Consider the following 19823-nt stretch of genomic DNA (forward strand, 5'->3'; position numbering starts at 1 on the left):
TCTGAGCTGAAAAGTTTTGAGCATTGTTAGGCTATGGGTAACTGTAGGTTACTACTGTGGGAAGTGGCATCTTACTTTCAAAAAATGATGCATTGCTGTGGATTGAATTTTGTCCCTCCAAAAATATGTGTTGTAAACCCTAGCCTCTGTTCCTGTCCGCCTAGTCCCATTTGGGAACAGAGTTATCTTTGTTATGTTAACAAGGCCATAATCAGTATAGGGTGTGTCTTAAATCTAACCACTTTTGAGATATAAAAAGAACAGATTAGACAGACCAGCGAGCAAGCACAAATGGGGTAAAAATAGATATCATGTAGAGATTGCCAAGGAACCAAGGATTAACAGGGGTTACAGAAGCTGAGTTAAGTACCTTCCCCTAAAGCCCACAGGAGCCGACAGAGAGCCTTCTGCTGGAGCCGGTGGCCTGAAATCAAACTTCTAGCCTCCCAAACTGTGAGAATATAAATTTTTGTTCTTTTAAAACACCTGCTTGTGGAATTTTTGTTATAGCAGCACTATGAAACTAAGACACGCATTAACCAGTTTTGCCAGTTATTGGGTAGCTTAGGCAGCTTGGGCAAATGATGATAGTGAGTGAGAGTGAAGGAAGATAGATAGAGAACAAAGTAAAGATGTTACTGAAGACTACTGGTCTGTTGCCCAGTCTGTGGAATCTGAACCCACAATTTCAAATTGCAGCTCTGACCCTTTCTGTCATGACCTTGGTTATGTTACTCTCTGCTCTTCAATTTCCCCAATGTGTAAAACATGGATTATTATGAAGATTAAATGAGTAAATACTATAAATTGCTAAGCATAGCAAAAGCTGTTATTAATTACCAGAGCATAAATGGTGGTAGAGACTTTAAGGTGAATATCCTGGATCTTAGGGAAACCCTGGTGGTGTAGTGGTTAAGTGCTACAGCTGATAACCAAAGGGTTGGCAGTTTGAATCCGACAGGCGCTCCTTGGAAACTCTGTGGGGCAGCTCTACTCTGTCCTATAGGGTCGCTATGAGTTGGAATCGACTCGATGGCACTGGGTTTGGTGGTGTTTTGGTATCCTGGATCTATCGATTCTTTTCATATGTTATATGCTAAAGTAGGTTTTCTTCCCGTTCCTTAGGTCTCTTTTCTTTCCATTAATAGTACCTCCTTACGTGAAACTAGGACTAATTAACCAGAATGTGTTTAATTAATTAATTTATTTCAGAGCTATTGATGGCAACTCTCAGCACATCAAAACTCTGCAGCTATTTAAAAATGGAAGCATGAGCTCGGACACAGGGCTGGAGCAGGTATTTACTTGTTGTCTTAGTTATTCAGTGCTGCTATAACAGAAATACCACAAAAGGATGGCTTTAACAAAGATTTATTCTCTCACAGTCTAGGAGGCTAGATGTCCAAATTCAGGTTGTCAAGGCTTTCTCTGTAGCTCTGGAGGAAGGACCTTGTCATGCCCTGGTCTAGGAGCTTTTCAGCGCAGGAAACTCACGTCAAAGGATTTACTCTGCTCCCAGTGCTTTCTTGGTGTTATGAGGTCCCCTGTCTCTCTGTTTGCTTCTCTCTTTTATATCTCAAAAGAAATTGACATAAATTGTAGGTTAACCTTGTAGATTGAGTCTACATAACTGCCGCTAATCCCATCTCATTAACATCATAGGAAAATCACATCAGATGACAAAATGATGGACAATCACACAATACTGGAAATCATGACCCAGCCAAGCTGACAGACATTAAAATCCTAGAACAGTTTTCTTATGGAGCATCAAACCCCCACTGCCGTTGAAGAGATTCTGACTCCTAGTGACCCTGTGGTGTGACCCTGTAGGACAGGGTAAAACTGCCCCATAGTATTTCCAAGGCTGTAATCTTTTTTGGGAGCAGATTGCCACATCTTTCAAGAACGGCTAGAGGGTTTGAACCTCCAACCTTCCAGTTAGCAGCCAAGCGCTTAACCACTGCACCACCAGGGCTCATTTATTGAACATACACTGATAATAATTATTATAGCCATGGAAACCCTGGTGGTGTAGCGATTGAGAGCTATGTCTGCTAATCAAAAAGGGTCGGCAGTTCAAATCCACCAGCTGCTCCTTGGAAACTCTATGGGGTAGTTCTACTCTGTCCTGTAGGGTCGCTATGAGTTGGAATTGACTCTATGGCAACGGGTTTTGTTGTTTTTTTTTTTTTAATAGCCATACTTTGAGTACTGGTGATTACCATAGTAGATAGTTTTGCAGCGTCATCACAATAATCATACAAAATTGATGTTAATGTTTCTCATTTTGCAGATGAATAGATTCAGGGAGTGCCTGTGGGGGATTCACACAAGTGGCAACACTGCTCTAGGACCAAACTCTCAGAGCCAAGTTGTGCATTGCCTCTCTTTCACCAAAAAACCCTTCTGCTCCAGACCATCTCATCCACAAGTCTTACTAAAACTAAAAAACCTGTTGCCATCCAGTCGATTCCAGTTCATAGCAACTCTATAAGACAGGGTAGAACTGCCCCACAGGGTTTCCAAAAAGCTGCTGGCAGAATTGAACTGCCAGCCTTTGGGCTAGTAGCCATAACTCTTAACCACTGCGCCACCAGGGCTCCTCCAAGTCTTAAGTATATCTTAATTCCACTCAGGATTCCCAGAAAATTTTGAAAGTAGTTGAGAGTTTGGGTGCTAACCAAAAGGTTGGCAGTTGGACTCCACCAGCCGCTCCTTGGAAACCATATGGGGTAGTTCTACTCTGTCCCGTAGGGTCACTATGAGTCAGAATCCACTTGTAGGCAACAGATTTTTTTACAGGTATAAAGGGAGAGAAATACATAAGCCATCATGAGGCATTGATTTTAGCATGTTGTTGTTAGCTGCCTTCCAGTCGGTGCCGACTCACAGCGACCCTATGCACAACAGAAGGAAACACTGCCCAGTCCTGTGCCATCCTCACAATTGTTACTATGCTCGTGCCCGTTTTTGCAGCCAATGTGTCAGTCCGTCTGGTGGAGGGTCTTCCTCTTTTTCGCTGACCCTCTGCTTTACCAAGCATGATGTCCTTTTCTAGGGACTGATCCCTCCTGATAACAGGGCTGAAGTGTGTGAGATAGTCTCACCATCCTTGCTTCTAAGGAGCATTCTGGTTGTACTTCTTCCAAGATGGATTTTCTTAGCATAAACAGTTTTTTTTTATTTGTTTGGTATTCATTCACTCATAATTTACCTTATTCCACAAAAGATTGCATATGGTGAGCAATTATTTAATTTGCCATTACCTTGCAGGACCCTGGAGGAATGGAAAACTGGTGAGGAGTCTGTAGCTCTTCTGAGGGTGGAGTGGTAGCACTTCAAAGGGAGGCAAAGGGGATGAAGGCAGAACTGAAACGGAGACGTTTCATACTTCGCCCGGAGTCGGCCGGCCATGATTCTGACGAGGGCAAAGGAAACGAAAACAATCCGCACGAACTAACACTGAATATCTCCAAAGCAGGGCCACACAGGCAATTAAACAACTTTGTTCCATGTAGGTATGTTTCAGAAGTTGGAAAATTTTTGGCTGTCTAACCCTGTCCTATAGGGTCGCTATAAGTCGGAATCTACTCGACGGCACAGGGTTTGGTTTTGTTTTTGGAACGTCAGCGGAGCATCTAAGAGCTAAGAACCTCAAGGAGCCATTCTTTTCAGAGGAAAAAAAAATTTTTTGAAGTCTTGTTCCACGTTAGAGTCTATATATAGCATGGACTTTGGAGTCTTTATAAAAGTTCTTAGGGCGTTTTAGACACATTCCCAGTGCAATCTTTCTTTTAAAATTGTGGAGAACAATCTGTTGTTCGCCACAATTTTAAAAGATTAAAAAAGCAAATCTTTTCCTGTAATGGAAATAAAATTTAAGTGAAAAATTGATAAAACAGGAAAATTTGAATTTCTAATGTGTCTAACCTAACGTAAAAAAGTTTAGACACATTAGAAATTCAAATTTTCCTGTTTTATCAATTTTTCACTTAAATTTTATTTCCATTGCAGGAAAAGATTTACTTTTTTAATCTTTACTTTAAAATTGTGGAGAACAACAGAAGAAAAAACATGAGGCTAACAGTCAAGAAATGTGGATTTGGTTTCAGGATTTGGGCCTAAATTGACTGTATGCCTTTGGGTAATTTTCCGCCCTGGCAGTCCTCGATTCTCATTTGCAGAAATTACTTACAATCGACACTAGGCGGTGCTCCCACCACACTTCTTACTGATAGCACAAAAGTCAAATTTAATCAAGGTTTGCAGTTTGTTTTACTAATTCTGCTACATGTGTTGGTCAAGAGTATTGCAAAAAACAAAACAACAAACAAACAAAAAACCCTGCAGCATTTAAAATACCATTTCATCCAGAGGTTGCTTAGAAAGGAGATCTGAATAGACAGCAGGCTCCTGCTCTTGGTTTTTGTAATACTCTGTTCTTATGTACCAGAAGAGGGTGCTCTAATACATCTTAAAAATATGCTTCTTAGGATTACAAAGCCTACAATTTCTCCTGCACACCCCCACTCCCAAACAAAGAGTTCTTTTTCTACATAAAGTGGATTTTTTTTTAATAGCTGTGCACAGATGTTTTATTCATTAAAATCAAATTACCAACACTTCTGAATTCTCTACTATCTTTGATTCAAAATAGACCTTTTGATGTCTTTCAAGTCAAAAGCACTGTTTTCGACTGTGACTTTTAAGACTTTGAAAAGCCCCTGATAATTTGAGCCGAAGTGTGTATGTGAATGTGTGACTTTAATTCTTGGTTTAATTCAAATTATCTTCTATCATTTAACTGCTTTGCCTTCCACTTAGGAGAAAGACGAGTCTCACGAAAAAAAAGAATGAAGGTTAACTAAGTAATCATCCCTGGTCTTCCAAGGGCAGGAAGGGAAATAGGAGAACCTTTTCCCACAAATCCAGCTGGAGGTTGTGTGGGAAAGTTGTGTGCACAAAGAGGACACTGGCCAAGTAGTCTTGGCATAGTCCATGCTGGAGTAAGGGGTTAGAGGCCCTGAGCACAGTTTCTTGGTATCTCTGGAGTGTTTTCACGGGACAAGGTGCTCCATATGCAGTGGAGGGCATTTGAGGGTCGGTGGTGAAGGGAAGAAACTGATTATAGTAGCAGCTATGAAGGAGCCCTGATGACAAAATGGTTAAGTGCTCAGCTGCTAATCGAAAGGTTGGTGGTTGGAACCCACCCAGTGGCTCTATGGGAGAAAGACCAGACAATCTGCTCCCATAAAGATTAAACATAAGATTACAGCCTAGAAAATCCTATGGGGTAGTTAGTTCTACTCAGTCACATGGTGTTGCTATGAGTCAAAATCGACACAATGGCACCTAACGAAGAGGACAACAAAATTGATACAGTATTTAATTCAAAAACCAATCCTAGTTCTTTATGTGAATATATTTAATACTTCCAACAGTACTACCTATGAAAAACAGACCCAGGAAGGTCCTTACTCAAGGTCACAGAATAGTAAAACATCTAAGCGATTTGGGTCCGGATTCTGTGTTTTTAACTACTACTTAATACTCTCTCGCAAAATGAAAGCAGATACTTATATATTGATTATCCTGTGTCAGACACTGTTCTAAGTTCTTTACCCATGTTAACACTTAATTCTTGCAACAATCTCCTGGTAGATATCCCCATTTTATGGCTGAGGAAACTGAGGCACAGATAAGTTAAAAGATTAAGATGATGATTAAAGTTGATGGTGTGCTTAAAGACAAAAAAGTCTCTTTTTAAAAACAAATTCCTTTTGAAGGAGACTGGCAGGTACAGAATTCAGCTCCCATCCACCCCACTCCCCACTTCAGTTTCTTCTTTCTTTTGGGTTTTCTTACTTCATTGATGCCACCACCTCCAGGCTGCCCCCAACCTACACTACCTGTCTATTAAGGCTGTGCTCCGTGAATGGGAATGAACCTCTGTTGGTAGCCCCGGTCACAGCTGAGATTAAAAAAAAAAAAGTGCCACTAAATATGGAGAAAGAACAAGAAACATTAACCTTCTCTGCACTGGGCCCAACAGCCTGAGATAGTGCTTCTTTTGCTCCAAGGTTCTGGGGCAACTTCACAGACATCTACCTGCTCCTCAGCACCAGCCTGCCCTCCATGGTACATCTTCCGGCCAGTCATCCCTTTCACCCATCACTGCCAGGACTGCCTTCTGATTTTCCTGCCCACCTTAGGCTACTTTCCCAGGTGTTTGCCAGGACAATGGTGATTCACAAAATAAAGCATCCCACTTTTGTGGTGAGAACACCTGCTTTCCTACAGGCAGGCGAAGTTTAGGCGGTGGGCCAGGAGACTGTAAGGAGGAGGAGGAGGTTACATCATTAGAGGCATAAAACTCAAAACCAAACCCGTTGCCATCGAGTCAATTTCAACTCATAGCGACCCTGCAGTGCAAAGTAGAACTGTCCCGTAGGATTTCCAAGGCTGTAAATCTTTACAGAAGCAGGCTGCTACATCCTTCTTAGCAGAGCAGCTAGGGGGTTTGAATCACTGACTTTTTGGTTAGCAGTTGAGCACTTTAACCACTGTGCCACCAGGGATCCTTATTAGAGGACAGAGACCAGGAAATTAACTTACCAGCTACGGTGTCCATCAGCAGAATATGAGGCACAGGGACTGGGTGATTCTGTCATAACAGTGACAGAAAAGCTATAAAAGATGAAGAAAGCACTGTTCTTTTCCATGTATGGATTCTTTTCCATGCACCGATTCTTTTATTTCTTGGAACTTAAGTTTTCTTATAGGTAAAATGACGTTAATGAAAATTCCTCTAAGTCCTACATAATTCTGATAGTCTATGACTTCTGGATTCACTTTAAGAGAGCTTTTTTGGTGAGAATATGGCTGATTATAAGATTATAAGCAGAAGTAGCACATGTACTTTTAATTTGCAAACAAATTCACAGATGTTTTGTTTTTACGTTTTGTTTTCTGTGCTACTTATTTCAATTTTCCAGCTGAGGAGAGACAGTCTAGACATCATGTGCATGCTCCATAACTGCACACTTATTTACAATAATTAAATAATGAGTAATAATATAATTTCTCAGTATTAATTAAGGAAACTATAAGAATCCCTAAAACAAATAATCCTGTATAAAACTTTCATTTGAGTACTCAATTTAATTCAATATGTGTTTATTGAGTGCCTTCCCAAAGCTGCCTCGCTCGTTCCTCACTGCTTCTTCGAGGTACGTTGTTGTCGTTTTTAGGTGCCGTCGAGTTAGTTACAATTCATAGTGACCCCATGCACAACAGAACGAAACACTGCCTGGTCCTGTGCCATCCTTACAATTGAGGTATGGAAATAGGCAAATACACACTGACACATGTGCGACGTACATGTGTCCTCACACCGCATGTCACACTTGGTAGTGAAATGAGGCATCGTGCCTGAGTGACTGGTCACCATAGGACTCTCACCTCTCAAGACTTTTCCTCTTTGAAATAATCTTCCTGTTTCCTCTCCCCATTTGGCCTTTATTCTTGATGGCTCTGGAATTACCACATTTGAGGTCTTTGGTCCCTGGGTAGTGCAAATGGTTCGCACTCAGCTACCAGCTAAAAGGTTGGCGGTTCACACTCACCCAGCAGCGGAAGAAAGGCCTGGCAACCTGCTTCCATAAAGATTGCAACCAAGAATACCCTATGGAGCAGTTCTACTCTGTAACACATGGGGTCGCCATGAGTTGAAATCAACTATAGGCAATGAGGTTTTTTTTTTTTTGGCAAACAGAGAAAAGAGTAAGATGATCACCTGTAGATGTCTTTTTGGGTACTCTTTAGGAGCACCTGCTGCCTCTGTGAATACAGGCTCAGCCACAGATGATGGCCAATGCAGGGAAGCAAGTGATAGAAGCAAGACACGGCCAGTGCGGGCCACTTCCAGGTGCGGTAATCAGAGGTGGTGTCACAGAGGAAAGATGAGCTTGTGTTTTAAGTATTGATAGATGAGCAGGAACAAGAAGAGTGTTTCAGATGTAAGGAAAGGGTCAGAGGAGGCAGAAATGCGTAAGGCCTCTTTCGAGAAAAGTGAGTTGGTGTGCCTGTCACAGAATAAAGAGGGAAGTAGTGGTAGGTGTGGGAAAAAGATCGGAGACGAGGCTGGGAATAGATTGCAGAGAATTCTGACAGGCAGGTTAAGGCGTCTGGACCAAACGTAGATTTTTTTTTTGAGTGGTGAAGCAATGGAATTACCCAATAAGCAAGGTAAGCATGGGTTTACTTGTGCTTACTTACTAATCAGTAGTCAACAGTTTCACATTGGTTTCATCACATCTTTACGTGATAAAAAACGTGAAACAGTTCACCACAGATTTGTAAGTAAGCACTAGTAAGCCCGTGCTTACTTTGCTTCCTGGGTAAATCATCCCTGTCATGGACTGAACTTTGAAGGGAGGCTTTGATTCTGTAGGAAGGTGCAGTGGGGTTGGGAGAGAGAGAGATGCCAGCCGTACCTAGAAGCAGAATCTTTGATGTGATGAAAAAAATGTGAAACTGTTCACTACAGATCAGCAGGTAAGCACAAGTAAACCCATGCTTTCCTTGTTTATTGGGTAACCTAACACTGAGTGGGATGAAAGCTCTCAAATACCTCTCTTTTTCTTAAGTTAGATAAATGAAAATATTTTGTACCTTATTCTTAGCCAATAATGGGAAATGGTGGCAATTTACAAAATCAGCCAACTGTCAAAAAGATCCCCACCTTAGACAACAAGATCTGGATGTTATAAGAAATCTCAACCAGCACAAATGACTGTTCAGCATTCACACGCTTCCCTCCCAGAACACCCGATGTGTTTCTTGTATATCTGACTTACCGTTGCTGGCAACCTGTTAACAAAAACGAGCTCTCCCCAGATCAAAGTTTCTTTGCTCTTTCACTTTCTCTTTCATTGTTTTCAGTGTCGTTAAGGAATATCATTTCAAATCCTCTTAGCCCTTAGAGAAAACGGGCAGATGTGGAAATCAGATTCTGAACGATTACCTGCTCTTTGACCAAGACTTCTGCATTTTAACAAGCTGGGAAACGACCATGCCCTCCAAAAGGGCCTACTATTGATTTTCTAAAGGAAGAAAGTAGTAACCAGATGCTAGTTGACAGGCCAGGCCAACTTTAAAGGCAAGTATTTTGTTTTGGTCTCTTTCCTAAGGGAAAGAAAGTTAGATAATTAATAGAAGAGAAGGGAGCAAGAGAGAAAAGCAAGAGAAGAAATACTACAGAAAATGTATATAGAGAAATGTGAGGAGGAATAGATATTGGAAAATAAGAAAATGGGAGAAAAAAAATATGACCAGATTTTTCACTAAACACTTTCTTAGGAGACTTAACTGGGAGTAGTTCTCTTTCTACCAAATAATTGTTGAAGAATACACTGAATTTAGAGTTTCTTGGCTCTACCAGTATGAACTGGAAAACAAACTGTAGGCAGATGTCAGGAACACCATATATTTCTATATTACACTTCTAACAGCAAAAGTTGTTGATTTCAACAATATGGGGGCGTGGATAACAGTCGAGGAATTGTTCGTGTTGACCTCTAAGACTGAAACCTAGAAACTCAGGTAACCAACCCATTGCAGTAGAGTCAATTCTGACTCATAACGACCCTATAGGACAGAGTAGAAATGCCCCATAGGGTTTCCAAGGAGCGGCTGGTGGATTTGAACTGTGACTTCTTGGTTAGCAGCCAAACACTTAACCATTTGCACCACCAGGGCTCCAGAAACCCAGGTAGGGTGAGATTAAAAAAAAAAAAAAAAAAAGAAATTAGTCTAGGATGGCACATTAGTATGTATAACACCAAATAACACGTTGTGGAAAAAGTGAATGAGGAAGCAGTTCAAGGCAATGCAGGCTTATCTTTACAGTTTGCTAAGTATTCTAGTGAAAAACATTTTTCCATGTAAAGACACTTGAGGTCCTGTCACATAGAGACAAAAAGAGTTTCACACTACTACGCGATTCTTTATCCTCCATTAGCATGCCACCCCATGAATCCTCTTATCATGGTTCCCTTTAAATCAAAGAATTATAAAGAATAAAAGGCATTAAAAATGCTTTACTGCTTTCATTTCGATTTGTCTTTACAGTCTGTATTTTAAGGAATTTTAGAGAATTGTTAGTATTACATTGTTATACGTAAACCGTACAAAGTTGTCTCGTATTTCTCGAGTTGAATTCTCAGCTTATATGTGTGTGCACAAGCGTGGGTGTGAGAGAGAGAATGTGTTTGGAAGAGTGTGGGAGTGGGCAGAGGGCAACAACAGTAGAAGGGCTTTTTGCATAATAACTCATACTCTTTTTCCTGAACAAATATAGGGGTTGAGTATGTGAATTGTTGCTGTTGTTTGGAAACACACTTTGGTTATGTTATACATTTTCCTTCACATTAACACAGAGATAGATGTCTATGAGAGAAACTTCCAAGGTCACATCCTACCTTGTGGGATAGGAAGAATCCAAGATTGTAAATATTTATACTTATAGATAAGAAGTTGGAAAGGTATAAAACAAAAATTATCTTTGGCATTTAGCAAATGTTTGAATTTCCTACTTGGAATTAATTTTGTCAAACGTTTACTCCTCCTTACATTAACCTTACCTTGTTACTTCATGTATCAGAAAGAAAAAAAAAAAAATTCAAGAAGTTCATAGCAAAACCCATCGTTACTTCATCTATCAGAAAGAAAAAAAAAAAAATTCAAGAAGTTCATAGAAGGACCAGCAAAAAACAAACGTAATATTCAATTTACGGCTACCTTTTTGGAAACCCAGGTGGTTTAGTGGTTAAGAGCTGCGGCTGCTAACCAAAGGGTCAGCAGGTCGACAAGCAGACACATGAGACTATGTGGGTAGCACCTGTCTGGAGGTGAGATGAGAAAGCAGAAGGGACAGGAGCTGGTTGAATGGACACGGGGATACAGGGTGGAGAGGAGTGCACTGTCTCATTAGGGGGAGAGCAGCTAGGAGTATATTAAAAAAAAAAAAAAAAAACAGTGCTGTCAAGTCGATTCCGAATCATAGCAACCCTGGCAAGGTGTGTATAACTTTTTGTATGAGAGACTGACTTGATTTGTAAACTTTCACTTAAAGCACGATAAAAAAAAAAAGTTTGGCAGTTCAAATCCACCAGGCACTCCTTGGAAACCCTATAGGGGCAATTCTACCCTGTCCTATAGGGTCTCTATGAGTTGGAATTGACTCCAGGGCAAGAGGGTTTTTTTTTTTTTCCTGGATTACATTTAAGACTGGATACGAAATAGGAATAGGACGGAGAAAGCTAAGCAAATCATCATGTGTTTTATTCAGGTTGTATTTATACTTTTTCCTGGGTCTAGGTAAAGCTGAAAAAAATGGCAATTTATATACATGCCAAACGTCTGCATATCTGACATCACTAGGCATTGTTGATTTATGTACATGTATATGCATTCTTTGGGGTCTTTTTATGGTTTTTTGATGAAACAAGATATTGAGACATTTTAATTCTGAGTAGATTATTTTACAAAAGAGTGTACATTAGTGTAATTCAAGAATGATTGTAATGAAGCTAATAATTCTTGCAGTTCCGGTGATAATTGTTATTGTAATTTTACTGTAGCATTAATATAGTGTTATGTCTCTTATCTGCTGCCTCCCAAGTTATACACAGAGATCAGTAATTAACTGAGCATATAAACTTGATTCTCCTCTAATATTGCATGAGGGAATTGGAGTAGAGGATCTTTTAAAAATTCATTGGTTCCGGAGAAAATTTACAGATTTTACATTTTAAGAAAAAGGTTACGTAAACAAAAAGAAAAGATAAAAATAGGGAAAATATTTACAATTACATAGACAACATAAAATAACTCAAATAAAAAATAAGAAAAGTGTTAATATTCAAATTGAGAAAGAAGTAAGTTACAATGACAGGAAACAGTTTACAAAGGAGGAAAAATGAAAAAAATAATTAAAATGTCAATTAAAAAAACAAGATTTTTCCTTTTTGTGGTTATTGAATTGGCAAACATAACACAACATGGTATAAAGGTTAAGAGCAAGAGCTCGGGAGGCAGATACACCTGACTAGCACAGTTGCTCTCCCTGTTACAGACTGTCTTGGACAAATTTTCTCACTGTGATAATAACAATAGCAATAATAATAGTACCTAACTTAGAGGGTGATGGATGAAGATTTAAATACAATAGGGACTATAGCATGCTTAGCACAGTTTGTTCTAAGTACAGTTCCAACTGTGCTAAGAACAGTGCCAAGCATACTAAAAGTTTAATCTTAATAAATGATTATCAGTTTCGTGCTAAGGAGCCCAGATGGTGCAGTGGTTAAGAAAAAACTCAGCTGCTAACCAAAACGTCGGCAGTTTGAGTCCACCAGCCACTCTGTAGAAACTGGATGGGGCAGTTCTGCTCTGTCCTTTAGGGTTGCCAGGAGTCAGAATTAACTCAACGGCAATGAGTTTACTTTCGGTTTTCGTTCACGATGATAAAAATGTAAAATGGCACAGATATGTTATTAAGCAATTCAATAAAGTATTGATGGAATATTAAGTAGTCTTTACACATTTTAAATAGTTTTTGATACCACTGGAAAGTGGATAGAGCAACCCCAGATTGGAAACCACAATGAATTAAATGTTTCCAGATTGTTCCCTTAGCAAAGGCTGATAGTGTCTAAATTGCTTTGACTCGGTACCTCATCCTGAGAGGAGAAGAATGTGTGTGTGTGTGGACACAAACAAATTAAAACACACAAAAAATCTCATTAATGGTTGTAAAGGGATGTTTTATCGACACTATATAACACATTTTGTATCTTATTTTGAAAATTAGAACATCAGATTCTATGTAACGAAATTAGAAAGCATATTTCTAGCACATTTCCTGCATGTACAGTAAATCTTTTTATGTTTTACTACAGGTCTTGACAGTTGCTAGCTGTACATTTTTAAAAACTCAATTATTTGCAAAATTCCATTTAAATTCAACAAACTTATTTAGTTCCAAATACATGGTCACTATGAGTCGGAATCAACTCGACGGCAATGGGTTTGGTTTGGTTGGTTTATACTGACATTTTCTACCAACCAGATAATATCACTGGATAATTTAACCACACTGTTATTTTTCATGTATTTTGGTATTACATAGCTATGAACCTATTACCAGTTTAGTTTATAAGATCTTTGAGAGATTATAGTAGTTTGTTTAACATATTTGTTGTAACACTATAGCTATTATAATTAAACTACTTAATCTCCAAGAAATATGGAGGTAGTAGACATAAGACACATTTTTAAACTAAGAAAAAAAAAATACCTTTTTTCATTTGAGGAATGCACAATAATTAAATAAATAAAATTAAGCTACCATGAAATAATACATAACTCTCCACATAGGTAGCAGCTATATCTCTATATCATTTCCATCTGTTTGCATGTATTTCACAATATCTTTCAGAATTTGCTGACAATACATTTAGACTAAAGAATTTCCAGTAAGATACACCGAGCCTAAGGTTGATCACAATTTTTAAATATTTGGAGAGGATGACAGCACATCACTTTTAATAACCTGGCTATTATAATGCTTTCATATGTGAAGCTTTTCATACAGTAGTTCTTAGTCTTTTAAAGCAGTGGGAAGTTTTAAACTTTGGCTTCCAATATACTATCAGAAAACACTTTAATTTAGTATTTTTCTATGGCCCTTCAAATGACCTAATTCATACCCCATTGCCATCGAGTCAATTCTGACTCATAACGACCCTATAGGACAGAGGAGAACTGCCCTATAGGGTTTCCAAGGAGCCGTTGGTGGATTTGAACTGCTGATCTTTTGGTTAGCAGTCCTAGCTCTTAACCACTGTGCCACCAGGGCTCCACACAGTCTCTTAGGCAACTGATCATCAGAATATTTAAACTGAATGATTTGTTATTCTAAATTTGCTGCTTATCATCAAGTGCATTTCAATAAAACAGAGAAACCTCTATTTTAACTATTTCTTACATATGTGCTAATTCTCAAGAGATTGGTAAATTAAAATGGATTTTCCCAAGTACCTCATTTTTCTCTTATTTTTCATAAATATTATTGTCTAAATTTTCTTATCGCAATTAAATAAAATCTCCATCTCTCAAAATAAAATAACTGGATTAGAGCAACTTGCTCTACAAGTGCAGGATTTGAGTTTTCTGGAAGGTGTCAATCAGTAAGAAAGTACAGGCTAGGAGACCTGGGGTGCAGGGCAGCAGGGATGGAAGTACTGAAATGGTGACTTTCATTCTCACGCCATTCACACCATGTATACCAGCACTAAATCAATTTATCTTTGCTTCACAGGTCACTCAATACTATAAGCTAGCTGTGAGACGTTCTGTGATGCACACGTTTTCATCATGGTGCAATTTGTATTACTGGTCTTACCCTTAAGGACAGGTCATGCGCTCCTGATCTGCTGTCTTCAACCCCCTACCTGCTCACCAAGTCTGGATAGTGGCTATTATGTGAATATATATTTGATCGTTTATTACAGATTAACATACTCAGCAGTGTTCTTTGATGCAATGGGTAGATACCCAGCTCAACCTGAATTTAAGAAGGGAGAGATTTTATTGATTCATGTAACTATAAGTACAGAAGTGTTAACCAGCCTTTGAAAAAGCAGGGACTATGGGCTTCAGGGAACCCTGGTGGCGTAGTGGTTAAGTGCTACGGCTGCTAACCAAAGGGTCGGCAGTTTGAATCTGCCAGGGGCTCCTTGGAAACTCTATGGGTCAGTTCTACCCTGTCCTATAGGGTCACTATGAGTCGGAATCAACTCAACGGCGCTGGGTTTGGCTTTTGGTTTGGTATGGGCTTCAAGAATGCTGTCAGGCTCTGACTGTATTTCTTGACCCTCTGTGTCTGTTTGGCTTTATTCATGGCTGTGTCCAGGAGAGAGCTATGTCAACAGGGCTCTGACTCTTTCCCTTGATTCTGCTTGTCTCTGCCTGTCTTGACTTCTCAAACTTAAATGTGTGACTAGGAAGGTGAAGCCCAGCCACCTCAGACTCTTAACTACTAGCTTAAAAACCCACAGGGGAAAAAGACTGTCTCCCAACAGTTCTGACAGATAATTTCTAGGATATTTTGGTCCGTCTGACTTGAGACATGCCCCCGTAACTGAACCTTTTCGCTGTAGAAAGAAGGTACTTGGATTGGCCATGACTGAGATTTGTTCTCCCCATTGTGGCAACGAATAGAGAGAGCTGACCCCAGGTGAATGTGGTGGAATTTGGTGGAAGGGGAACTTGACACCCACAGTTATCAACACAGCGAATCAACAAAAAGAAGCAAAAACCTTATTTTCCTGAATTTTAAAAACACCTTATGTTGCTGCACATGTTTATTAAAGAACACACGACCATGCTGATAATTGTGCATGTATCTTTTCAATGTACTCTAATTTACATTTTTGATGAAACTGTATTCTAGTTTGTACACATTGGATATAATTACACTTTGCTCTTATTACTCTAGAATAATTGCTGCCAATAGAACACAAAGTGGGTGAAAAACCCTGATTATTACAGTGGATAGTATTCTTTTTCCATCTGTGTATATTTGAACATTTCTACAATAGTTGAATTAGAGAAAAAAGAGTGCATCTGTTTATTGGGGTCTGGTACTCCAGGATTGAGTAACATTACTTGTTGCCCTAAATGTCAATGCTCTTGACTAATACCATACAGACCCCAGAGAATCACTTTCCTATATCCTCAAAATGAAAGGCAATTCTGCTTAAATGCTGTGAATATTTGTGTGATGTTTCCTTGCTAGTGTCACAGTCAATGTTTCTTCGGAGTGCAGGGCAGACTTGAGCAGGAGACTCATTTAAGTTAGATAAAAGACAAACTGTCCAATTCTTTCTCACAGCAAGAATGTGGTAGATTCTTGCATTATGGAATATTTCTTGCTTCTTACATTGCAATTTGTGGTTCCAGTATAAGCCACAGATTACAACAGTATTCGCATGGTAACTGAGGAATGTTTTACAGTTTCAAGTAATTTATATTACTCTTAGAATGTCACGTGAATTAAGTGTGATACCAGTTCAACTAGATGAAAAATGAATGCTAGAATTGTGTGCAATTTTAATTTTGGTAGCAATATAAGATTTTTAAAATTTATTATAAGATTTATAATATTAAATAGAAGTTTCCTGTTTAAATAATTTTATGTTCATTAATTTTAATTTATATTTGATTTATAACTTTAATAGATAATGTTGAATAATTTAGAAGAAAAATAATGCTTTGAAAACATACAGAAAATAATTTTAATTTTTGATATTTTTACATATATTCTAATTTATGATTTTGATCAAACTATATTTTTATATTCAGTTTGTACACATTGAATATAATTACTTTTTGTTTTTAATCTCTTAAAATAATTGCTACCAATAGAACACAAAGTAGGTGAAAAACATTGATTATTACAACACAATTATTTTACTAAACTGAAGTGAAGAAAATATATTTTATAAAATAAATGTATAATAGGAAACCCTGGTGGCATAGTGGTTAAGAGTTTGGTTGTTAATCAAAAGGTCAGTGGTTTGAATCCACCAGGTGCTCCTTGGAAACCCTATGGGGCAGTTCTACTCTGTCCCATAGGGTCTCTTTGAGTTGGGATAACTATTTTACTAAACTAAATAGAAGAAAATATATTTTATAAAATGTATAATAACTCATAAATTATATGATAACTATTTTATTAAACTAAATAGAAGAAAATATATTTTATAAAATGTAAACTAACTCATAAATTATATTATAATAATAAAAATTATTATTATAAATTATACTTGTCTTTATTTTGTCATTATGAAAGTATATTGGCCAAGGTAAAAAGATAGGGCATGTATTGGAAAGTATATGTATGACCTCTTGTTACGGGTTGAATTATGTCCCCCCAAAAATGTGTGTATCAATTTGGCTGGACCATAATTCCCAGTATTGTGTGATTTTCCTGTATGTTGTAAATCCTGCCTCTATGATGTTAATGAGGGAGGATGGGCGGCAGTTGTGTTAGTGAGGCGGGACTCAACCTACAAAACTGGTTTGTGTCTTGAGGCAACCTCTTGAGATATAAAAGAAGCAAGCAGAGAGACAGGGGGACCTGATACCACCAAGAAAACAGTGCTGGAAACAGAGTGCTTCCTTTGGACCTGGGGTCCCTCCCTGCTCACAGAAGTTCCTATTCTGGGGGAAGATTGATGAGAAAGCTAACAGAAGGAGAAAGCCTTCCCCTGGAGCTGACACTCTGAATTTGGACTTTTAGCCTACTTTACTGTGAAAAAACAAAAACTTCTCTGTTAAAGCCATCTACTTGCAGTATTTCTGTTATAGCAGCACTACGTAACTAAGACAGCTCTATTTTTATTCTTTATGCCCCACTAATATTAAAGTCAGGATTGAACAGACAATACAAGAAATTTGTCTAAACCTGGGCATTGTGAGAGAATTTAAGGTGTTGATAAAAGCAGCATTGAAATGATTTACTTTAGGAACAAGGTCTGTGAAGAGAGGAAAATGAAGTCAGGAGGTAGCTCATAAGTGGGCAAATAGGGGTTAGCTGAAAGATGAAGTTTATGCTAAAGGGCAAAGGACAGATTTGGGGGAGTTTTTCCTATTCTTAGGGTTTGCTTGAGTTACTGTGACTTTATTTGTGTTTTTGTTCCAGATATGCCTTTTTTAATTCTCTATTATCTTGTACATAAAATCTCATAATGAAAAATTCACAATGGAAAAATTTTTTTTGTGAGTTTAAATCTCAGCGTGAAAATTCAGGAATGCCATAAATTTTACAAGTAGTCTCTGACTTATGATCAGTTCTGATGTAAGTCAAACACCTCTTTTTTTTTCCATTATTATTGCTTTTTATTACCAGTATCTTTATAAATCCAACCTTTGTCTTTGGGGGTTGGAAACATTACATATAAACTTACATATATATTTTAGTACATACATACATACATCAAAAAGTACACAAATCATAAAATTTTATTCTGACGATGAAGACGAGTTGGATGACTTTGGCGTTTTGTCAGTTCTAGTAATAAAACCACTTGTGAAAGGCTCTGGACCACCTGCATTATCCCTGGGAATGGGGATGGCGTTTCTAGTCAGAAAATTACTTGGAGTTGTCTATATGATCCTTTTCTTTTTCTCTTCGTATATTTTGTGGTAACATCTCACTGCTTCCTGAATCTGCCTATCAACTTTAACAAAGCAATCAGCATTTGGGTCCATACTTTCAAGTAACTGATGTAGTTTTGAAAACTAAATCTATATGGTAATGTTTTGAACAGTAAATAATAAAATTGAACATCTGCTAGTAAACAAATGTGCTGCAACATTTTCTGTAGTACATATTACAAACGATAAGATGTACAAAAAAAGACGGTCATAAGTATGGTCCATTGTAATTTGAATACTTCCTAAGTCAGAGACTAACTATTTATATACTTATATTTTTTTCTTTGAGCTTTTTTGGTCTAGAAGACAGGATAAAACTGCTACTAGTCAGTTCTACTTAATCTTTCTTAACCTCTCTGTACCTGTTCCCTCATGTATAAAATGGATATTTTAGTGATACTTGCATCATAGGTTTGTTGTGAGGATTAAGTATGTTAATACATGTAAGCTACATAGATTAGTGCCCAGTACACAGAAAGCCCTATATAAGTGTTTGCAGCTTTTTTTTTTTTTTTTTTTTAATCTTCATCCTTATTCACACTGCTGCTCTGACATTCCTTGGTAATGGTGATGGGTAGTGAGGAAATAAGGTGTGGTGAGGATGCATCTTCTCCTTGATCTTCATTGAAACCCTGGCGGCGTAGTGGTTAAGTGCTATGACTACTAACCAAAGGGTCGGCAGTTCGAATCCTCCAGGCGCTCCTTGGAAACTCTATGGGGTAGTTCTACTCTGTCCTATAGGGTCGCTATGAGTTGGAATCGACTCGATGGCACTGGGTTTGGTTTTTCTGGGTTACCGATGCTGGCATCCATGTTGAGAAGTCATCTTCCTTTAAAGTTTCCACACAGATTATTGCCACATCCTGACCACAAGACTTCTTTTGTTTCTCTTCATACTTAACTATTTCATATTGATTTTGAGCACGAGTGTTATTTGGCCCCAGAAAATTCTGTCAGCCCCATCTACTTAGATACTGCAAGCAGCCACCTCTATTCTAATGCTCTGTTGCAACCCGGGTAAGAAGGAAACTCAGAAACTCAACAAAGCTTGCTACCTCACATTCTCCCTGGGAACTGGCAGAAACTCATCATCTCTCAGGTTATCTCAAATTTATGAGAGATTTCTGTCCTGTAACCCCATCTGAAGACTCAACCAGGGGCAAGGAGGCAGATGTAGGACACGGGGCCTTGATTAGGCTTCCGGCCTCTCTGGCTTCCTTACCTCTGGCTTATCTCTTTTCTTTCTCTTATCTCTCGGTCCCAGCCCAGGTTATCTTCCAATGGAATTTATGAAATCTGAGCTAGTCGGTCTTCCAAATCTGTAGTTTGCGCCTCTGGGTCTTACAGCCCAATGCTTTGACTTTTATAACTGAAAATACAGCACTCCCTTACCCCAACCCTCATCCCAGATATTCGCTTTTTCTCCTTTTCTCTGTTGGCAAAGTTTTCCTGGTGCTTCGGCAGACAAACTGATCTACTAATTCCATTGAGAGAAAAGGCAAAGAGCAAAAAGAAAAAATGGTTTATAATTCAAA

General features: G+C 38.5%; 1 long non-coding RNA gene across 1 annotated transcript in view; it reads right to left on the reverse strand.

Moving 5' to 3' along the window:
• The window catches only part of LOC126085153 (uncharacterized), a 53969-nt gene extending 47285 nt beyond the window's left edge, over nucleotides 1–6684 (reverse strand). Inside the window, exon 1 of the long non-coding RNA XR_007519186.1 lies at nucleotides 6619–6684. This is a non-coding gene — a long non-coding RNA (uncharacterized LOC126085153). The remainder of the gene's footprint in view (nucleotides 1–6618) is intronic.
• Nucleotides 6685–19823: the final 13139 nt, after the last annotated feature.

Source organism: Elephas maximus, chromosome 1 (assembly GCF_024166365.1).
Source record: "Elephas maximus indicus isolate mEleMax1 chromosome 1, mEleMax1 primary haplotype, whole genome shotgun sequence".
NCBI classification, from domain to species: domain Eukaryota; kingdom Metazoa; phylum Chordata; class Mammalia; order Proboscidea; family Elephantidae; genus Elephas; species Elephas maximus.